Raw genomic sequence first — 18,320 nt, 5'->3', positions numbered from 1 at the left:
AACATTTAAACTCCGGGCAGTCTCTCACCACGTGGCCCGGCTGGATGCATAGTCGGCACACCTTCACTTGTCTGTCGTGTATGACCCGAAAGTGTTCTGCCCCTCCCTCTACATTAAACTTAGTAGAGTACGGTAGTGATTTCACTGTGTCTGTGAACTTGACTTTTACAAATCTTGTCCCGTCGGCAATGTCGGTGCCCGGCCACATCCTCCTCCTTATCCCGGAGACTGCCTTCACCCCCCATTCCCTCAGCCTCTCGGTTATCTCCTTGTCTTCCAAGTATATGGGGAGAGCGAGGAAAGAAACCACCATTTCGTCCGTTTGGATGTCTCTTGCCAGAATTCTGGTCTCCCCGATCATTACTCCGTCCATTAGGCGTTCTTTGCCTGTATTTGTTTGCATTGTCACCTCGTATTGTTTGGGAGTCTTATATCTGCAGCCTGTCACCACTCCACAGTCCTCTTTTATTTTTCTTAGCATGCCCATCATCGTTATTCTCTCTTCTCCGACTATGTCCACCAGCACTGTTAACTTTTTCTCATACGTTGCAGACTTCATTTTAGCTTTCTGGTCGCACTTACTTCCACTCTCCTCTCCCAGCATTTCCTCCATTCTGCTCTTGGTTTCCCGTCAAAAAGGTTCCCCCCCTGACAGCTGAAGCTGTCGGGGGGAAGTTCGTTCAGTCTCAAGTCCTTGCAACAAAATCGACCAGGATTTACCTCAAAATGTTTGTCCTTGTTCTCTCTGTGAGCTGAACAGCTGCTCTGGGGTCTCACTCAGCTCCTCTCCACAGGCTCCTCCCCTGGGCGTGTTCAGGGTGGTATGGCCGTAAGCGAAAGCTCAGCCTGCCACGGTGCCTTTTAAAAGACACACACGCGTCTTTGTCACGCGTCGTCGGGTATTCAACGGCACAGCCACTGTCCTACCTGCCAAAATGTGATGCCGTCAAATTTGATGGCTCCTCTCTCTGCTCAAGCATTTGGTTTCACATAGTCGCATACACATGAACCGAAATTCTTGAATGCTGCAGCTTGAGTCCATCGGCAATTTTTCAATAAGGTTGCGGAAAAACTACACGGTCAGCGTGCGCTTGTCGCGAAGAAAACCGCTGGCCGGGGCCACGAGCGTTCCTGTCGGAGTCGCCCGAAGAGGCAGCCCATTCCCCTGCTCTTTGTAAAGAGGAGAGGAAGAAAAAGGGAGAAAAAGCTTACAGCACCTGGTATTCCCAGGCGGTCTCCCATCCAAGTACTGACCAGGCCCGACCCTGCTTAGCTTCCGAGATCAGACGAGATCGGGCGTGTTCAGGGTGGTATGGCCGTAAGCGAAAGCTCAGCCTGCCACGGTGCCTTTTAAAAGACACACACGCGTCTTTGTCACGCGTCGTCGGGTATTCAACGGCACAGCCACTGTCCTACCTGCCAAAATGTGATGCCGTCAAATTTGATGGCTCCTCTCTCTGCTCAAGCATTTGGTTTCACATAGTCGCATACACATGAACCGAAATTCTTGAATGCTGCAGCTTGAGTCCATCGGCAATTTTTCAATAAGGTTGCGGAAAACCTACACGGTCAGCGTGCGCTTGTCGCGAAGAAAACCGCTGGCCGGGGCCCGACCCTGCTTAGCTTCCGAGATCAGACGAGATCGGGCGTGTTCAGGGTGGTATGGCCGTAAGCGAAAGCTCAGCCTGCCACGGTGCCTTTTAAAAGACACACACGCGTCTTTGTCACGCGTCGTCGGGTATTCAACGGCACAGCCACTGTCCTACCTGCCAAAATGTGATGCCGTCAAATTTGATGGCTCCTCTCTCTGCTCAAGCATTTGGTTTCACATAGTCGCATACACATGAACCGAAATTCTTGAATGCTGCAGCTTGAGTCCATCGGCAATTTTTCAATAAGGTTGCGGAAAAACTACACGGTCAGCGTGCGCTTGTCGCGAAGAAAACCGCTGGCCGGGGCCCGACCCTGCTTAGCTTCCGAGATCAGACGAGATCGGGCGTGTTCAGGGTGGTATGGCCGTAAGCGAAAGCTCAGCCTGCCACGGTGCCTTTTAAAAGACACACACGCGTCTTTGTCACGCGTCGTCGGGTATTCAACGGCACAGCCACTGTCCTACCTGCCAAAATGTGATGCCGTCAAATTTGATGGCTCCTCTCTCTGCTCAAGCATTTGGTTTCACATAGTCGCATACACATGAACCGAAATTCTTGAATGCTGCAGCTTGAGTCCATCGGCAATTTTTCAATAAGGTTGCGGAAAACCTACACGGTCAGCGTGCGCTTGTCGCGAAGAAAACCGCTGGCCGGGGCCCGACCCTGCTTAGCTTCCGAGATCAGACGAGATCGGGCGTGTTCAGGGTGGTATGGCCGTAAGCGAAAGCTCAGCCTGCCACGGTGCCTTTTAAAAGACACACACGCGTCTTTGTCACGCGTCGTCGGGTATTCAACGGCACAGCCACTGTCCTACCTGCCAAAATGTGATGCCGTCAAATTTGATGGCTCCTCTCTCTGCTCAAGCATTTGGTTTCACATAGTCGCATACACATGAACCGAAATTCTTGAATGCTGCAGCTTGAGTCCATCGGCAATTTTTCAATAAGGTTGCGGAAAACCTACACGGTCAGCGTGCGCTTGTCGCGAAGAAAACCGCTGGCCGGGGCCCGACCCTGCTTAGCTTCCGAGATCAGACGAGATCGGGCGTGTTCAGGGTGGTATGGCCGTAAGCGAAAGCTCAGCCTGCCACGGTGCCTTTTAAAAGACACACGCGTCTTTGTCACGCGTCGTCGGGTATTCAACGGCACAGCCACTGTCCTACCTGCCAAAATGTGATGCCGTCAAATTTGATGGCTCCTCTCTCTGCTCAAGCATTTGGTTTCACATAGTCGCATACACATGAACCGAAATTCTTGAATGCTGCAGCTTGAGTCCATCGGCAATTTTTCAATAAGGTTGCGGAAAACCTACACGGTCAGCGTGCGCTTGTCGCGAAGAAAACCGCTGGCCGGGGCCCGACCCTGCTTAGCTTCCGAGATCAGACGAGATCGGGCGTGTTCAGGGTGGTATGGCCGTAAGCGAAAGCTCAGCCTGCCACGGTGCCTTTTAAAAGACACACGCGTCTTTGTCACGCGTCGTCGGGTATTCAACGGCACAGCCACTGTCCTACCTGCCAAAATGTGATGCCGTCAAATTTGATGGCTCCTCTCTCTGCTCAAGCATTTGGTTTCACATAGTCGCATACACATGAACCGAAATTCTTGAATGCTGCAGCTTGAGTCCATCGGCAATTTTTCAATAAGGTTGCGGAAAACCTACACGGTCAGCGTGCGCTTGTCGCGAAGAAAACCGCTGGCCGGGGCCACGAGCGTTCCTGTCGGAGTCGCCCGAAGAGGCAGCCCATTCCCCTGCTCTTTGTAAAGAGGAGAGGAAGAAAAAGGGAGAAAAAGCTTACAGCACCTGGTATTCCCAGGCGGTCTCCCATCCAAGTACTGACCAGGCCCGACCCTGCTTAGCTTCCGAGATCAGACGAGATCGGGCGTGTTCAGGGTGGTATGGCCGTAAGCGAAAGCTCAGCCTGCCACGGTGCCTTTTAAAAGACACACACGCGTCTTTGTCACGCGTCGTCGGGTATTCAACGGCACAGCCACTGTCCTACCTGCCAAAATGTGATGCCGTCAAATTTGATGGCTCCTCTCTCTGCTCAAGCATTTGGTTTCACATAGTCACATACACATGAACCGAAATTCTTGAATGCTGCAGCTTGAGTCCATCGGCAATTTTTCAATAAGGTTGCGGAAAACCTACACGGTCAGCGTGCGCTTGTCGCGAAGAAAACCGCTGGCCGGGGCCCGACCCTGCTTAGCTTCCGAGATCAGACGAGATCGGGCGTGTTCAGGGTGGTATGGCCGTAAGCGAAAGCTCAGCCTGCCACGGTGCCTTTTAAAAGACACACGCGTCTTTGTCACGCGTCGTCGGGTATTCAACGGCACAGCCACTGTCCTACCTGCCAAAATGTGATGCCGTCAAATTTGATGGCTCCTCTCTCTGCTCAAGCATTTGGTTTCACATAGTCGCATACACATGAACCGAAATTCTTGAATGCTGCAGCTTGAGTCCATCGGCAATTTTTCAATAAGGTTGCGGAAAACCTACACGGTCAGCGTGCGCTTGTCGCGAAGAAAACCGCTGGCCGGGGCCCGACCCTGCTTAGCTTCCGAGATCAGACGAGATCGGGCGTGTTCAGGGTGGTATGGCCGTAAGCGAAAGCTCAGCCTGCCACGGTGCCTTTTAAAAGACACACGCGTCTTTGTCACGCGTCGTCGGGTATTCAACGGCACAGCCACTGTCCTACCTGCCAAAATGTGATGCCGTCAAATTTGATGGCTCCTCTCTCTGCTCAAGCATTTGGTTTCACATAGTCGCATACACATGAACCGAAATTCTTGAATGCTGCAGCTTGAGTCCATCGGCAATTTTTCAATAAGGTTGCGGAAAACCTACACGGTCAGCGTGCGCTTGTCGCGAAGAAAACCGCTGGCCGGGGCCACGAGCGTTCCTGTCGGAGTCGCCCGAAGAGGCAGCCCATTCCCCTGCTCTTTGTAAAGAGGAGAGGAAGAAAAAGGGAGAAAAAGCTTACAGCACCTGGTATTCCCAGGCGGTCTCCCATCCAAGTACTGACCAGGCCCGACCCTGCTTAGCTTCCGAGATCAGACGAGATCGGGCGTGTTCAGGGTGGTATGGCCGTAAGCGAAAGCTCAGCCTGCCACGGTGCCTTTTAAAAGACACACACGCGTCTTTGTCACGCGTCGTCGGGTATTCAACGGCACAGCCACTGTCCTACCTGCCAAAATGTGATGCCGTCAAATTTGATGGCTCCTCTCTCTGCTCAAGCATTTGGTTTCACATAGTCACATACACATGAACCGAAATTCTTGAATGCTGCAGCTTGAGTCCATCGGCAATTTTTCAATAAGGTTGCGGAAAACCTACACGGTCAGCGTGCGCTTGTCGCGAAGAAAACCGCTGGCCGGGGCCCGACCCTGCTTAGCTTCCGAGATCAGACGAGATCGGGCGTGTTCAGGGTGGTATGGCCGTAAGCGAAAGCTCAGCCTGCCACGGTGCCTTTTAAAAGACACACGCGTCTTTGTCACGCGTCGTCGGGTATTCAACGGCACAGCCACTGTCCTACCTGCCAAAATGTGATGCCGTCAAATTTGATGGCTCCTCTCTCTGCTCAAGCATTTGGTTTCACATAGTCGCATACACATGAACCGAAATTCTTGAATGCTGCAGCTTGAGTCCATCGGCAATTTTTCAATAAGGTTGCGGAAAACCTACACGGTCAGCGTGCGCTTGTCGCGAAGAAAACCGCTGGCCGGGGCCCGACCCTGCTTAGCTTCCGAGATCAGACGAGATCGGGCGTGTTCAGGGTGGTATGGCCGTAAGCGAAAGCTCAGCCTGCCACGGTGCCTTTTAAAAGACACACGCGTCTTTGTCACGCGTCGTCGGGTATTCAACGGCACAGCCACTGTCCTACCTGCCAAAATGTGATGCCGTCAAATTTGATGGCTCCTCTCTCTGCTCAAGCATTTGGTTTCACATAGTCGCATACACATGAACCGAAATTCTTGAATGCTGCAGCTTGAGTCCATCGGCAATTTTTCAATAAGGTTGCGGAAAACCTACACGGTCAGCGTGCGCTTGTCGCGAAGAAAACCGCTGGCCGGGGCCCGACCCTGCTTAGCTTCCGAGATCAGACGAGATCGGGCGTGTTCAGGGTGGTATGGCCGTAAGCGAAAGCTCAGCCTGCCACGGTGCCTTTTAAAAGACACACGCGTCTTTGTCACGCGTCGTCGGGTATTCAACGGCACAGCCACTGTCCTACCTGCCAAAATGTGATGCCGTCAAATTTGATGGCTCCTCTCTCTGCTCAAGCATTTGGTTTCACATAGTCGCATACACATGAACCGAAATTCTTGAATGCTGCAGCTTGAGTCCATCGGCAATTTTTCAATAAGGTTGCGGAAAACCTACACGGTCAGCGTGCGCTTGTCGCGAAGAAAACCGCTGGCCGGGGCCACGAGCGTTCCTGTCGGAGTCGCCCGAAGAGGCAGCCCATTCCCCTGCTCTTTGTAAAGAGGAGAGGAAGAAAAAGGGAGAAAAAGCTTACAGCACCTGGTATTCCCAGGCGGTCTCCCATCCAAGTACTGACCAGGCCCGACCCTGCTTAGCTTCCGAGATCAGACGAGATCGGGCGTGTTCAGGGTGGTATGGCCGTAAGCGAAAGCTCAGCCTGCCACGGTGCCTTTTAAAAGACACACACGCGTCTTTGTCACGCGTCGTCGGGTATTCAACGGCACAGCCACTGTCCTACCTGCCAAAATGTGATGCCGTCAAATTTGATGGCTCCTCTCTCTGCTCAAGCATTTGGTTTCACATAGTCGCATACACATGAACCGAAATTCTTGAATGCTGCAGCTTGAGTCCATCAGCAATTTTTCAATAAGGTTGCGGAAAAACTACACGGTCAGCGTGCGCTTGTCGCAAAGAAAACCGCTGGCCGGGGCCCGACCCTGCTTAGCTTCCGAGATCAGACGAGATCGGGCGTGTTCAGGGTGGTATGGCCGTAAGCGAAAGCTCAGCCTGCCACGGTGCCTTTTAAAAGACACACACGCGTCTTTGTCACGCGTCGTCGGGTATTCAACGGCACAGCCACTGTCCTACCTGCCAAAATGTGATGCCGTCAAATTTGATGGCTCCTCTCTCTGCTCAAGCATTTGGTTTCACATAGTCGCATACACATGAACCGAAATTCTTGAATGCTGCAGCTTGAGTCCATCGGCAATTTTTCAATAAGGTTGCGGAAAACCTACACGGTCAGCGTGCGCTTGTCGCGAAGAAAACCGCTGGCCGGGGCCCGACCCTGCTTAGCTTCCGAGATCAGACGAGATCGGGCGTGTTCAGGGTGGTATGGCCGTAAGCGAAAGCTCAGCCTGCCACGGTGCCTTTTAAAAGACACACGCGTCTTTGTCACGCGTCGTCGGGTATTCAACGGCACAGCCACTGTCCTACCTGCCAAAATGTGATGCCGTCAAATTTGATGGCTCCTCTCTCTGCTCAAGCATTTGGTTTCACATAGTCGCATACACATGAACCGAAATTCTTGAATGCTGCAGCTTGAGTCCATCGGCAATTTTTCAATAAGGTTGCGGAAAACCTACACGGTCAGCGTGCGCTTGTCGCGAAGAAAACCGCTGGCCGGGGCCCGACCCTGCTTAGCTTCCGAGATCAGACGAGATCGGGCGTGTTCAGGGTGGTATGGCCGTAAGCGAAAGCTCAGCCTGCCACGGTGCCTTTTAAAAGACACACGCGTCTTTGTCACGCGTCGTCGGGTATTCAACGGCACAGCCACTGTCCTACCTGCCAAAATGTGATGCCGTCAAATTTGATGGCTCCTCTCTCTGCTCAAGCATTTGGTTTCACATAGTCGCATACACATGAACCGAAATTCTTGAATGCTGCAGCTTGAGTCCATCGGCAATTTTTCAATAAGGTTGCGGAAAACCTACACGGTCAGCGTGCGCTTGTCGCGAAGAAAACCGCTGGCCGGGGCCACGAGCGTTCCTGTCGGAGTCGCCCGAAGAGGCAGCCCATTCCCCTGCTCTTTGTAAAGAGGAGAGGAAGAAAAAGGGAGAAAAAGCTTACAGCACCTGGTATTCCCAGGCGGTCTCCCATCCAAGTACTGACCAGGCCCGACCCTGCTTAGCTTCCGAGATCAGACGAGATCGGGCGTGTTCAGGGTGGTATGGCCGTAAGCGAAAGCTCAGCCTGCCACGGTGCCTTTTAAAAGACACACACGCGTCTTTGTCACGCGTCGTCGGGTATTCAACGGCACAGCCACTGTCCTACCTGCCAAAATGTGATGCCGTCAAATTTGATGGCTCCTCTCTCTGCTCAAGCATTTGGTTTCACATAGTCACATACACATGAACCGAAATTCTTGAATGCTGCAGCTTGAGTCCATCGGCAATTTTTCAATAAGGTTGCGGAAAACCTACACGGTCAGCGTGCGCTTGTCGCGAAGAAAACCGCTGGCCGGGGCCCGACCCTGCTTAGCTTCCGAGATCAGACGAGATCGGGCGTGTTCAGGGTGGTATGGCCGTAAGCGAAAGCTCAGCCTGCCACGGTGCCTTTTAAAAGACACACGCGTCTTTGTCACGCGTCGTCGGGTATTCAACGGCACAGCCACTGTCCTACCTGCCAAAATGTGATGCCGTCAAATTTGATGGCTCCTCTCTCTGCTCAAGCATTTGGTTTCACATAGTCGCATACACATGAACCGAAATTCTTGAATGCTGCAGCTTGAGTCCATCGGCAATTTTTCAATAAGGTTGCGGAAAACCTACACGGTCAGCGTGCGCTTGTCGCGAAGAAAACCGCTGGCCGGGGCCCGACCCTGCTTAGCTTCCGAGATCAGACGAGATCGGGCGTGTTCAGGGTGGTATGGCCGTAAGCGAAAGCTCAGCCTGCCACGGTGCCTTTTAAAAGACACACGCGTCTTTGTCACGCGTCGTCGGGTATTCAACGGCACAGCCACTGTCCTACCTGCCAAAATGTGATGCCGTCAAATTTGATGGCTCCTCTCTCTGCTCAAGCATTTGGTTTCACATAGTCGCATACACATGAACCGAAATTCTTGAATGCTGCAGCTTGAGTCCATCGGCAATTTTTCAATAAGGTTGCGGAAAACCTACACGGTCAGCGTGCGCTTGTCGCGAAGAAAACCGCTGGCCGGGGCCACGAGCGTTCCTGTCGGAGTCGCCCGAAGAGGCAGCCCATTCCCCTGCTCTTTGTAAAGAGGAGAGGAAGAAAAAGGGAGAAAAAGCTTACAGCACCTGGTATTCCCAGGCGGTCTCCCATCCAAGTACTGACCAGGCCCGACCCTGCTTAGCTTCCGAGATCAGACGAGATCGGGCGTGTTCAGGGTGGTATGGCCGTAAGCGAAAGCTCAGCCTGCCACGGTGCCTTTTAAAAGACACACACGCGTCTTTGTCACGCGTCGTCGGGTATTCAACGGCACAGCCACTGTCCTACCTGCCAAAATGTGATGCCGTCAAATTTGATGGCTCCTCTCTCTGCTCAAGCATTTGGTTTCACATAGTCGCATACACATGAACCGAAATTCTTGAATGCTGCAGCTTGAGTCCATCAGCAATTTTTCAATAAGGTTGCGGAAAAACTACACGGTCAGCGTGCGCTTGTCGCAAAGAAAACCGCTGGCCGGGGCCCGACCCTGCTTAGCTTCCGAGATCAGACGAGATCGGGCGTGTTCAGGGTGGTATGGCCGTAAGCGAAAGCTCAGCCTGCCACGGTGCCTTTTAAAAGACACACACGCGTCTTTGTCACGCGTCGTCGGGTATTCAACGGCACAGCCACTGTCCTACCTGCCAAAATGTGATGCCGTCAAATTTGATGGCTCCTCTCTCTGCTCAAGCATTTGGTTTCACATAGTCGCATACACATGAACCGAAATTCTTGAATGCTGCAGCTTGAGTCCATCGGCAATTTTTCAATAAGGTTGCGGAAAACCTACACGGTCAGCGTGCGCTTGTCGCGAAGAAAACCGCTGGCCGGGGCCCGACCCTGCTTAGCTTCCGAGATCAGACGAGATCGGGCGTGTTCAGGGTGGTATGGCCGTAAGCGAAAGCTCAGCCTGCCACGGTGCCTTTTAAAAGACACACGCGTCTTTGTCACGCGTCGTCGGGTATTCAACGGCACAGCCACTGTCCTACCTGCCAAAATGTGATGCCGTCAAATTTGATGGCTCCTCTCTCTGCTCAAGCATTTGGTTTCACATAGTCGCATACACATGAACCGAAATTCTTGAATGCTGCAGCTTGAGTCCATCGGCAATTTTTCAATAAGGTTGCGGAAAACCTACACGGTCAGCGTGCGCTTGTCGCGAAGAAAACCGCTGGCCGGGGCCCGACCCTGCTTAGCTTCCGAGATCAGACGAGATCGGGCGTGTTCAGGGTGGTATGGCCGTAAGCGAAAGCTCAGCCTGCCACGGTGCCTTTTAAAAGACACACGCGTCTTTGTCACGCGTCGTCGGGTATTCAACGGCACAGCCACTGTCCTACCTGCCAAAATGTGATGCCGTCAAATTTGATGGCTCCTCTCTCTGCTCAAGCATTTGGTTTCACATAGTCGCATACACATGAACCGAAATTCTTGAATGCTGCAGCTTGAGTCCATCGGCAATTTTTCAATAAGGTTGCGGAAAACCTACACGGTCAGCGTGCGCTTGTCGCGAAGAAAACCGCTGGCCGGGGCCCGACCCTGCTTAGCTTCCGAGATCAGACGAGATCGGGCGTGTTCAGGGTGGTATGGCCGTAAGCGAAAGCTCAGCCTGCCACGGTGCCTTTTAAAAGACACACGCGTCTTTGTCACGCGTCGTCGGGTATTCAACGGCACAGCCACTGTCCTACCTGCCAAAATGTGATGCCGTCAAATTTGATGGCTCCTCTCTCTGCTCAAGCATTTGGTTTCACATAGTCGCATACACATGAACCGAAATTCTTGAATGCTGCAGCTTGAGTCCATCGGCAATTTTTCAATAAGGTTGCGGAAAACCTACACGGTCAGCGTGCGCTTGTCGCGAAGAAAACCGCTGGCCGGGGCCACGAGCGTTCCTGTCGGAGTCGCCCGAAGAGGCAGCCCATTCCCCTGCTCTTTGTAAAGAGGAGAGGAAGAAAAAGGGAGAAAAAGCTTACAGCACCTGGTATTCCCAGGCGGTCTCCCATCCAAGTACTGACCAGGCCCGACCCTGCTTAGCTTCCGAGATCAGACGAGATCGGGCGTGTTTTTTTTTTTTTTTTTTTTTTTTATTATCAAAAAATCATTTTCAATCACATTTTCCAGTCATTTACATACATAGTCAAACACGTTGCGCACAGTTTAATTTAACACATTTTTTTCTTTCATCCAAAGTGCAGCAGGAGTTCTCCATCTTCTTTTTCCCTAAGAAAGGTGCTCCCCTTAATTAACCCACTGTTAAACACATCCTTATTGACATCTTTGTTTATCATGCTTACATGTCTTTCCATAATAAATTAAATCCCATTCATTCTCCCTTCCCCAACATCTACACACTTTCTAACATTCGCATTCACTGGGATTACCACCCCCTGGATTTATCTCCCCCATTATTCACATGCATCCCACCGATCGCCCCCTCTCTCAGTCTCTCTCGCACAAATATTGTCCCAATGAGTCTCTTGTAGGCATATAATGCCAGCTTCGCACACCAGCATCATCTAGCTGCTTTCTTTTTCATTTGCCCCAATCTTTTACTCTTTCTCGTGGTTTGTGTCCTTTTCCTCACCTCACCCACTTTCTCCATGACATCTCCCTCACTCAGGGACGTATCAGAGCCTTCCCACTCCATCCCACTCTGCAGCTCCTCAGCACCCTCACTCGTTCCCCGCCCTCCTACCCCTTCCCTCTTTGCCTCACTTTCTCCCCCGCCCATCTCTCTGGCTCCTGCCTCTCCCTCTCTCTCCCTTCCGTTGACAGTCTCCGTTTCCCCCTCTCCTTCCATCGTTGTCGCCTCATCACCGTCCTGCGCCTCTCCTTCTCGCTGCTCTCCGTCCTGCTCTCCTTCCTCCTCCATCCGCACTTCTCCTGCTCCTGCTCCTTCCGCTCCTGCTGTGGGATCCGGGCCTGGACTCTCTGCTCTCTCCGTCGTCTCCCCGCTTCCCCCCGTCGGGTCAGCTCTCTGTGCTCTCTCCGTCGTCTCTTTGGTCTTTTGGTCCGCAGCGGCGCAGGAGTCCCTCTTTGTCTCTCCTCCAGGCGTCTCGGGCTCTGCACACATACACCATATCCCTCCCATGCCGCAGGTGTTACAATTGTTCTCTTCGCACTCCCGTGCGTAGTGCCCTCTCCTGCCACATTTGAAACATTTAAACTCCGGGCAGTCTCTCACCACGTGGCCCGGCTGGATGCATAGTCGGCACACCTTCACTTGTCTGTCGTGTATGACCCGAAAGTGTTCTGCCCCTCCCTCTACATTAAACTTAGTAGAGTACGGTAGTGATTTCACTGTGTCTGTGAACTTGACTTTTACAAATCTTGTCCCGTCGGCAATGTCGGTGCCCGGCCACATCCTCCTCCTTATCCCGGAGACTGCCTTCACCCCCCATTCCCTCAGCCTCTCGGTTATCTCCTTGTCTTCCAAGTATATGGGGAGAGCGAGGAAAGAAACCACCATTTCGTCCGTTTGGATGTCTCTTGCCAGAATTCTGGTCTCCCCGATCATTACTCCGTCCATTAGGCGTTCTTTGCCTGTATTTGTTTGCATTGTCACCTCGTATTGTTTGGGAGTCTTATATCTGCAGCCTGTCACCACTCCACAGTCCTCTTTTATTTTTCTTAGCATGCCCATCATCGTTATTCTCTCTTCTCCGACTATGTCCACCAGCACTGTTAACTTTTTCTCATACGTTGCAGACTTCATTTTAGCTTTCTGGTCGCACTTACTTCCACTCTCCTCTCCCAGCATTTCCTCCATTCTGCTCTTGGTTTCCCGTCAAAAAGGTTCCCCCCCTGACAGCTGAAGCTGTCGGGGGGAAGTTCGTTCAGTCTCAAGTCCTTGCAACAAAATCGACCAGGATTTACCTCAAAATGTTTGTCCTTGTTCTCTCTGTGAGCTGAACAGCTGCTCTGGGGTCTCACTCAGCTCCTCTCCACAGGCTCCTCCCCTGGGCGTGTTCAGGGTGGTATGGCCGTAAGCGAAAGCTCAGCCTGCCACGGTGCCTTTTAAAAGACACACACGCGTCTTTGTCACGCGTCGTCGGGTATTCAACGGCACAGCCACTGTCCTACCTGCCAAAATGTGATGCCGTCAAATTTGATGGCTCCTCTCTCTGCTCAAGCATTTGGTTTCACATAGTCACATACACATGAACCGAAATTCTTGAATGCTGCAGCTTGAGTCCATCGGCAATTTTTCAATAAGGTTGCGGAAAACCTACACGGTCAGCGTGCGCTTGTCGCGAAGAAAACCGCTGGCCGGGGCCCGACCCTGCTTAGCTTCCGAGATCAGACGAGATCGGGCGTGTTCAGGGTGGTATGGCCGTAAGCGAAAGCTCAGCCTGCCACGGTGCCTTTTAAAAGACACACGCGTCTTTGTCACGCGTCGTCGGGTATTCAACGGCACAGCCACTGTCCTACCTGCCAAAATGTGATGCCGTCAAATTTGATGGCTCCTCTCTCTGCTCAAGCATTTGGTTTCACATAGTCGCATACACATGAACCGAAATTCTTGAATGCTGCAGCTTGAGTCCATCGGCAATTTTTCAATAAGGTTGCGGAAAACCTACACGGTCAGCGTGCGCTTGTCGCGAAGAAAACCGCTGGCCGGGGCCCGACCCTGCTTAGCTTCCGAGATCAGACGAGATCGGGCGTGTTCAGGGTGGTATGGCCGTAAGCGAAAGCTCAGCCTGCCACGGTGCCTTTTAAAAGACACACGCGTCTTTGTCACGCGTCGTCGGGTATTCAACGGCACAGCCACTGTCCTACCTGCCAAAATGTGATGCCGTCAAATTTGATGGCTCCTCTCTCTGCTCAAGCATTTGGTTTCACATAGTCGCATACACATGAACCGAAATTCTTGAATGCTGCAGCTTGAGTCCATCGGCAATTTTTCAATAAGGTTGCGGAAAACCTACACGGTCAGCGTGCGCTTGTCGCGAAGAAAACCGCTGGCCGGGGCCCGACCCTGCTTAGCTTCCGAGATCAGACGAGATCGGGCGTGTTCAGGGTGGTATGGCCGTAAGCGAAAGCTCAGCCTGCCACGGTGCCTTTTAAAAGACACACGCGTCTTTGTCACGCGTCGTCGGGTATTCAACGGCACAGCCACTGTCCTACCTGCCAAAATGTGATGCCGTCAAATTTGATGGCTCCTCTCTCTGCTCAAGCATTTGGTTTCACATAGTCGCATACACATGAACCGAAATTCTTGAATGCTGCAGCTTGAGTCCATCGGCAATTTTTCAATAAGGTTGCGGAAAACCTACACGGTCAGCGTGCGCTTGTCGCGAAGAAAACCGCTGGCCGGGGCCACGAGCGTTCCTGTCGGAGTCGCCCGAAGAGGCAGCCCATTCCCCTGCTCTTTGTAAAGAGGAGAGGAAGAAAAAGGGAGAAAAAGCTTACAGCACCTGGTATTCCCAGGCGGTCTCCCATCCAAGTACTGACCAGGCCCGACCCTGCTTAGCTTCCGAGATCAGACGAGATCGGGCGTGTTCAGGGTGGTATGGCCGTAAGCGAAAGCTCAGCCTGCCACGGTGCCTTTTAAAAGACACACACGCGTCTTTGTCACGCGTCGTCGGGTATTCAACGGCACAGCCACTGTCCTACCTGCCAAAATGTGATGCCGTCAAATTTGATGGCTCCTCTCTCTGCTCAAGCATTTGGTTTCACATAGTCACATACACATGAACCGAAATTCTTGAATGCTGCAGCTTGAGTCCATCGGCAATTTTTCAATAAGGTTGCGGAAAACCTACACGGTCAGCGTGCGCTTGTCGCGAAGAAAACCGCTGGCCGGGGCCCGACCCTGCTTAGCTTCCGAGATCAGACGAGATCGGGCGTGTTCAGGGTGGTATGGCCGTAAGCGAAAGCTCAGCCTGCCACGGTGCCTTTTAAAAGACACACGCGTCTTTGTCACGCGTCGTCGGGTATTCAACGGCACAGCCACTGTCCTACCTGCCAAAATGTGATGCCGTCAAATTTGATGGCTCCTCTCTCTGCTCAAGCATTTGGTTTCACATAGTCGCATACACATGAACCGAAATTCTTGAATGCTGCAGCTTGAGTCCATCGGCAATTTTTCAATAAGGTTGCGGAAAACCTACACGGTCAGCGTGCGCTTGTCGCGAAGAAAACCGCTGGCCGGGGCCCGACCCTGCTTAGCTTCCGAGATCAGACGAGATCGGGCGTGTTCAGGGTGGTATGGCCGTAAGCGAAAGCTCAGCCTGCCACGGTGCCTTTTAAAAGACACACGCGTCTTTGTCACGCGTCGTCGGGTATTCAACGGCACAGCCACTGTCCTACCTGCCAAAATGTGATGCCGTCAAATTTGATGGCTCCTCTCTCTGCTCAAGCATTTGGTTTCACATAGTCGCATACACATGAACCGAAATTCTTGAATGCTGCAGCTTGAGTCCATCGGCAATTTTTCAATAAGGTTGCGGAAAACCTACACGGTCAGCGTGCGCTTGTCGCGAAGAAAACCGCTGGCCGGGGCCACGAGCGTTCCTGTCGGAGTCGCCCGAAGAGGCAGCCCATTCCCCTGCTCTTTGTAAAGAGGAGAGGAAGAAAAAGGGAGAAAAAGCTTACAGCACCTGGTATTCCCAGGCGGTCTCCCATCCAAGTACTGACCAGGCCCGACCCTGCTTAGCTTCCGAGATCAGACGAGATCGGGCGTGTTCAGGGTGGTATGGCCGTAAGCGAAAGCTCAGCCTGCCACGGTGCCTTTTAAAAGACACACACGCGTCTTTGTCACGCGTCGTCGGGTATTCAACGGCACAGCCACTGTCCTACCTGCCAAAATGTGATGCCGTCAAATTTGATGGCTCCTCTCTCTGCTCAAGCATTTGGTTTCACATAGTCGCATACACATGAACCGAAATTCTTGAATGCTGCAGCTTGAGTCCATCAGCAATTTTTCAATAAGGTTGCGGAAAAACTACACGGTCAGCGTGCGCTTGTCGCAAAGAAAACCGCTGGCCGGGGCCCGACCCTGCTTAGCTTCCGAGATCAGACGAGATCGGGCGTGTTCAGGGTGGTATGGCCGTAAGCGAAAGCTCAGCCTGCCACGGTGCCTTTTAAAAGACACACACGCGTCTTTGTCACGCGTCGTCGGGTATTCAACGGCACAGCCACTGTCCTACCTGCCAAAATGTGATGCCGTCAAATTTGATGGCTCCTCTCTCTGCTCAAGCATTTGGTTTCACATAGTCGCATACACATGAACCGAAATTCTTGAATGCTGCAGCTTGAGTCCATCGGCAATTTTTCAATAAGGTTGCGGAAAACCTACACGGTCAGCGTGCGCTTGTCGCGAAGAAAACCGCTGGCCGGGGCCCGACCCTGCTTAGCTTCCGAGATCAGACGAGATCGGGCGTGTTCAGGGTGGTATGGCCGTAAGCGAAAGCTCAGCCTGCCACGGTGCCTTTTAAAAGACACACGCGTCTTTGTCACGCGTCGTCGGGTATTCAACGGCACAGCCACTGTCCTACCTGCCAAAATGTGATGCCGTCAAATTTGATGGCTCCTCTCTCTGCTCAAGCATTTGGTTTCACATAGTCGCATACACATGAACCGAAATTCTTGAATGCTGCAGCTTGAGTCCATCGGCAATTTTTCAATAAGGTTGCGGAAAACCTACACGGTCAGCGTGCGCTTGTCGCGAAGAAAACCGCTGGCCGGGGCCCGACCCTGCTTAGCTTCCGAGATCAGACGAGATCGGGCGTGTTCAGGGTGGTATGGCCGTAAGCGAAAGCTCAGCCTGCCACGGTGCCTTTTAAAAGACACACGCGTCTTTGTCACGCGTCGTCGGGTATTCAACGGCACAGCCACTGTCCTACCTGCCAAAATGTGATGCCGTCAAATTTGATGGCTCCTCTCTCTGCTCAAGCATTTGGTTTCACATAGTCGCATACACATGAACCGAAATTCTTGAATGCTGCAGCTTGAGTCCATCGGCAATTTTTCAATAAGGTTGCGGAAAACCTACACGGTCAGCGTGCGCTTGTCGCGAAGAAAACCGCTGGCCGGGGCCCGACCCTGCTTAGCTTCCGAGATCAGACGAGATCGGGCGTGTTCAGGGTGGTATGGCCGTAAGCGAAAGCTCAGCCTGCCACGGTGCCTTTTAAAAGACACACGCGTCTTTGTCACGCGTCGTCGGGTATTCAACGGCACAGCCACTGTCCTACCTGCCAAAATGTGATGCCGTCAAATTTGATGGCTCCTCTCTCTGCTCAAGCATTTGGTTTCACATAGTCGCATACACATGAACCGAAATTCTTGAATGCTGCAGCTTGAGTCCATCGGCAATTTTTCAATAAGGTTGCGGAAAACCTACACGGTCAGCGTGCGCTTGTCGCGAAGAAAACCGCTGGCCGGGGCCACGAGCGTTCCTGTCGGAGTCGCCCGAAGAGGCAGCCCATTCCCCTGCTCTTTGTAAAGAGGAGAGGAAGAAAAAGGGAGAAAAAGCTTACAGCACCTGGTATTCCCAGGCGGTCTCCCATCCAAGTACTGACCAGGCCCGACCCTGCTTAGCTTCCGAGATCAGACGAGATCGGGCGTGTTTTTTTTTTTTTTTTTTTTTTTTTTTTTATTATCAAAAAATCATTTTCAATCACATTTTCCAGTCATTTACATACATAGTCAAACACGTTGCGCACAGTTTAATTTAACACATTTTTTTCTTTCATCCAAAGTGCAGCAGGAGTTCTCCATCTTCTTTTTCCCTAAGAAAGGTGCTCCCCTTAATTAACCCACTGTTAAACACATCCTTATTGACATCTTTGTTTATCATGCTTACATGTCTTTCCATAATAAATTAAATCCCATTCATTCTCCCTTCCCCAACATCTACACACTTTCTAACATTCGCATTCACTGGGATTACCACCCCCTGGATTTATCTCCCCCATTATTCACATGCATCCCACCGATCGCCCCCTCTCTCAGTCTCTCTCGCACAAATATTGTCCCAATGAGTCTCTTGTAGGCATATAATGCCAGCTTCGCACACCAGCATCATCTAGCTGCTTTCTTTTTCATTTGCCCCAATCTTTTACTCTTTCTCGTGGTTTGTGTCCTTTTCCTCACCTCACCCACTTTCTCCATGACATCTCCCTCACTCAGGGACGTATCAGAGCCTTCCCACTCCATCCCACTCTGCAGCTCCTCAGCACCCTCACTCGTTCCCCGCCCTCCTACCCCTTCCCTCTTTGCCTCACTTTCTCCCCCGCCCATCTCTCTGGCTCCTGCCTCTCCCTCTCTCTCCCTTCCGTTGACAGTCTCCGTTTCCCCCTCTCCTTCCATCGTTGTCGCCTCATCACCGTCCTGCGCCTCTCCTTCTCGCTGCTCTCCGTCCTGCTCTCCTTCCTCCTCCATCCGCACTTCTCCTGCTCCTGCTCCTTCCGCTCCTGCTGTGGGATCCGGGCCTGGACTCTCTGCTCTCTCCGTCGTCTCCCCGCTTCCCCCCGTCGGGTCAGCTCTCTGTGCTCTCTCCGTCGTCTCTTTGGTCTTTTGGTC

The 18,320-nt window shown here is 52.3% G+C and overlaps 8 non-coding genes across 8 annotated transcripts; all 8 read right to left on the bottom strand.

Annotated features, from left to right (window-relative positions):
• Positions 1 to 1,205: 1,205 nt before the first annotated feature.
• On the bottom strand, positions 1,206 to 1,324 carry LOC134135422 (5S ribosomal RNA). The gene has a single exon (XR_009957279.1). It is a non-coding gene; the product is annotated as a 5S ribosomal RNA (ribosomal RNA).
• A 2,116-nt stretch (positions 1,325 to 3,440) lies between these two features.
• LOC134135421 (5S ribosomal RNA) lies at positions 3,441 to 3,559 on the bottom strand. Its single transcript, XR_009957278.1, has one exon. It is a non-coding gene; the product is annotated as a 5S ribosomal RNA (ribosomal RNA).
• Positions 3,560 to 4,625: 1,066 nt separating this feature from the next.
• LOC134135420 (5S ribosomal RNA) lies at positions 4,626 to 4,744 on the bottom strand. Its single transcript, XR_009957277.1, has one exon. It is a non-coding gene; the product is annotated as a 5S ribosomal RNA (ribosomal RNA).
• Positions 4,745 to 6,158: 1,414 nt separating this feature from the next.
• On the bottom strand, positions 6,159 to 6,277 carry LOC134135418 (5S ribosomal RNA). The gene has a single exon (XR_009957275.1). It is a non-coding gene; the product is annotated as a 5S ribosomal RNA (ribosomal RNA).
• A 1,416-nt stretch (positions 6,278 to 7,693) lies between these two features.
• LOC134135417 (5S ribosomal RNA) lies at positions 7,694 to 7,812 on the bottom strand. Its single transcript, XR_009957274.1, has one exon. It is a non-coding gene; the product is annotated as a 5S ribosomal RNA (ribosomal RNA).
• Positions 7,813 to 8,878: 1,066 nt separating this feature from the next.
• On the bottom strand, positions 8,879 to 8,997 carry LOC134135416 (5S ribosomal RNA). Its single transcript, XR_009957273.1, has one exon. It is a non-coding gene; the product is annotated as a 5S ribosomal RNA (ribosomal RNA).
• A 5,203-nt stretch (positions 8,998 to 14,200) lies between these two features.
• On the bottom strand, positions 14,201 to 14,319 carry LOC134135415 (5S ribosomal RNA). Its single transcript, XR_009957272.1, has one exon. It is a non-coding gene; the product is annotated as a 5S ribosomal RNA (ribosomal RNA).
• A 1,066-nt stretch (positions 14,320 to 15,385) lies between these two features.
• On the bottom strand, positions 15,386 to 15,504 carry LOC134135414 (5S ribosomal RNA). The gene has a single exon (XR_009957271.1). It is a non-coding gene; the product is annotated as a 5S ribosomal RNA (ribosomal RNA).
• Positions 15,505 to 18,320: the final 2,816 nt, after the last annotated feature.

The sequence above is a fragment of the Pungitius pungitius genome, chromosome 13 (assembly GCF_949316345.1).
Source record: "Pungitius pungitius chromosome 13, fPunPun2.1, whole genome shotgun sequence".
Lineage (NCBI taxonomy): Eukaryota > Metazoa > Chordata > Actinopteri > Perciformes > Gasterosteidae > Pungitius > Pungitius pungitius.
This window is presented reverse-complemented; position numbering and strand designations above follow the sequence as displayed.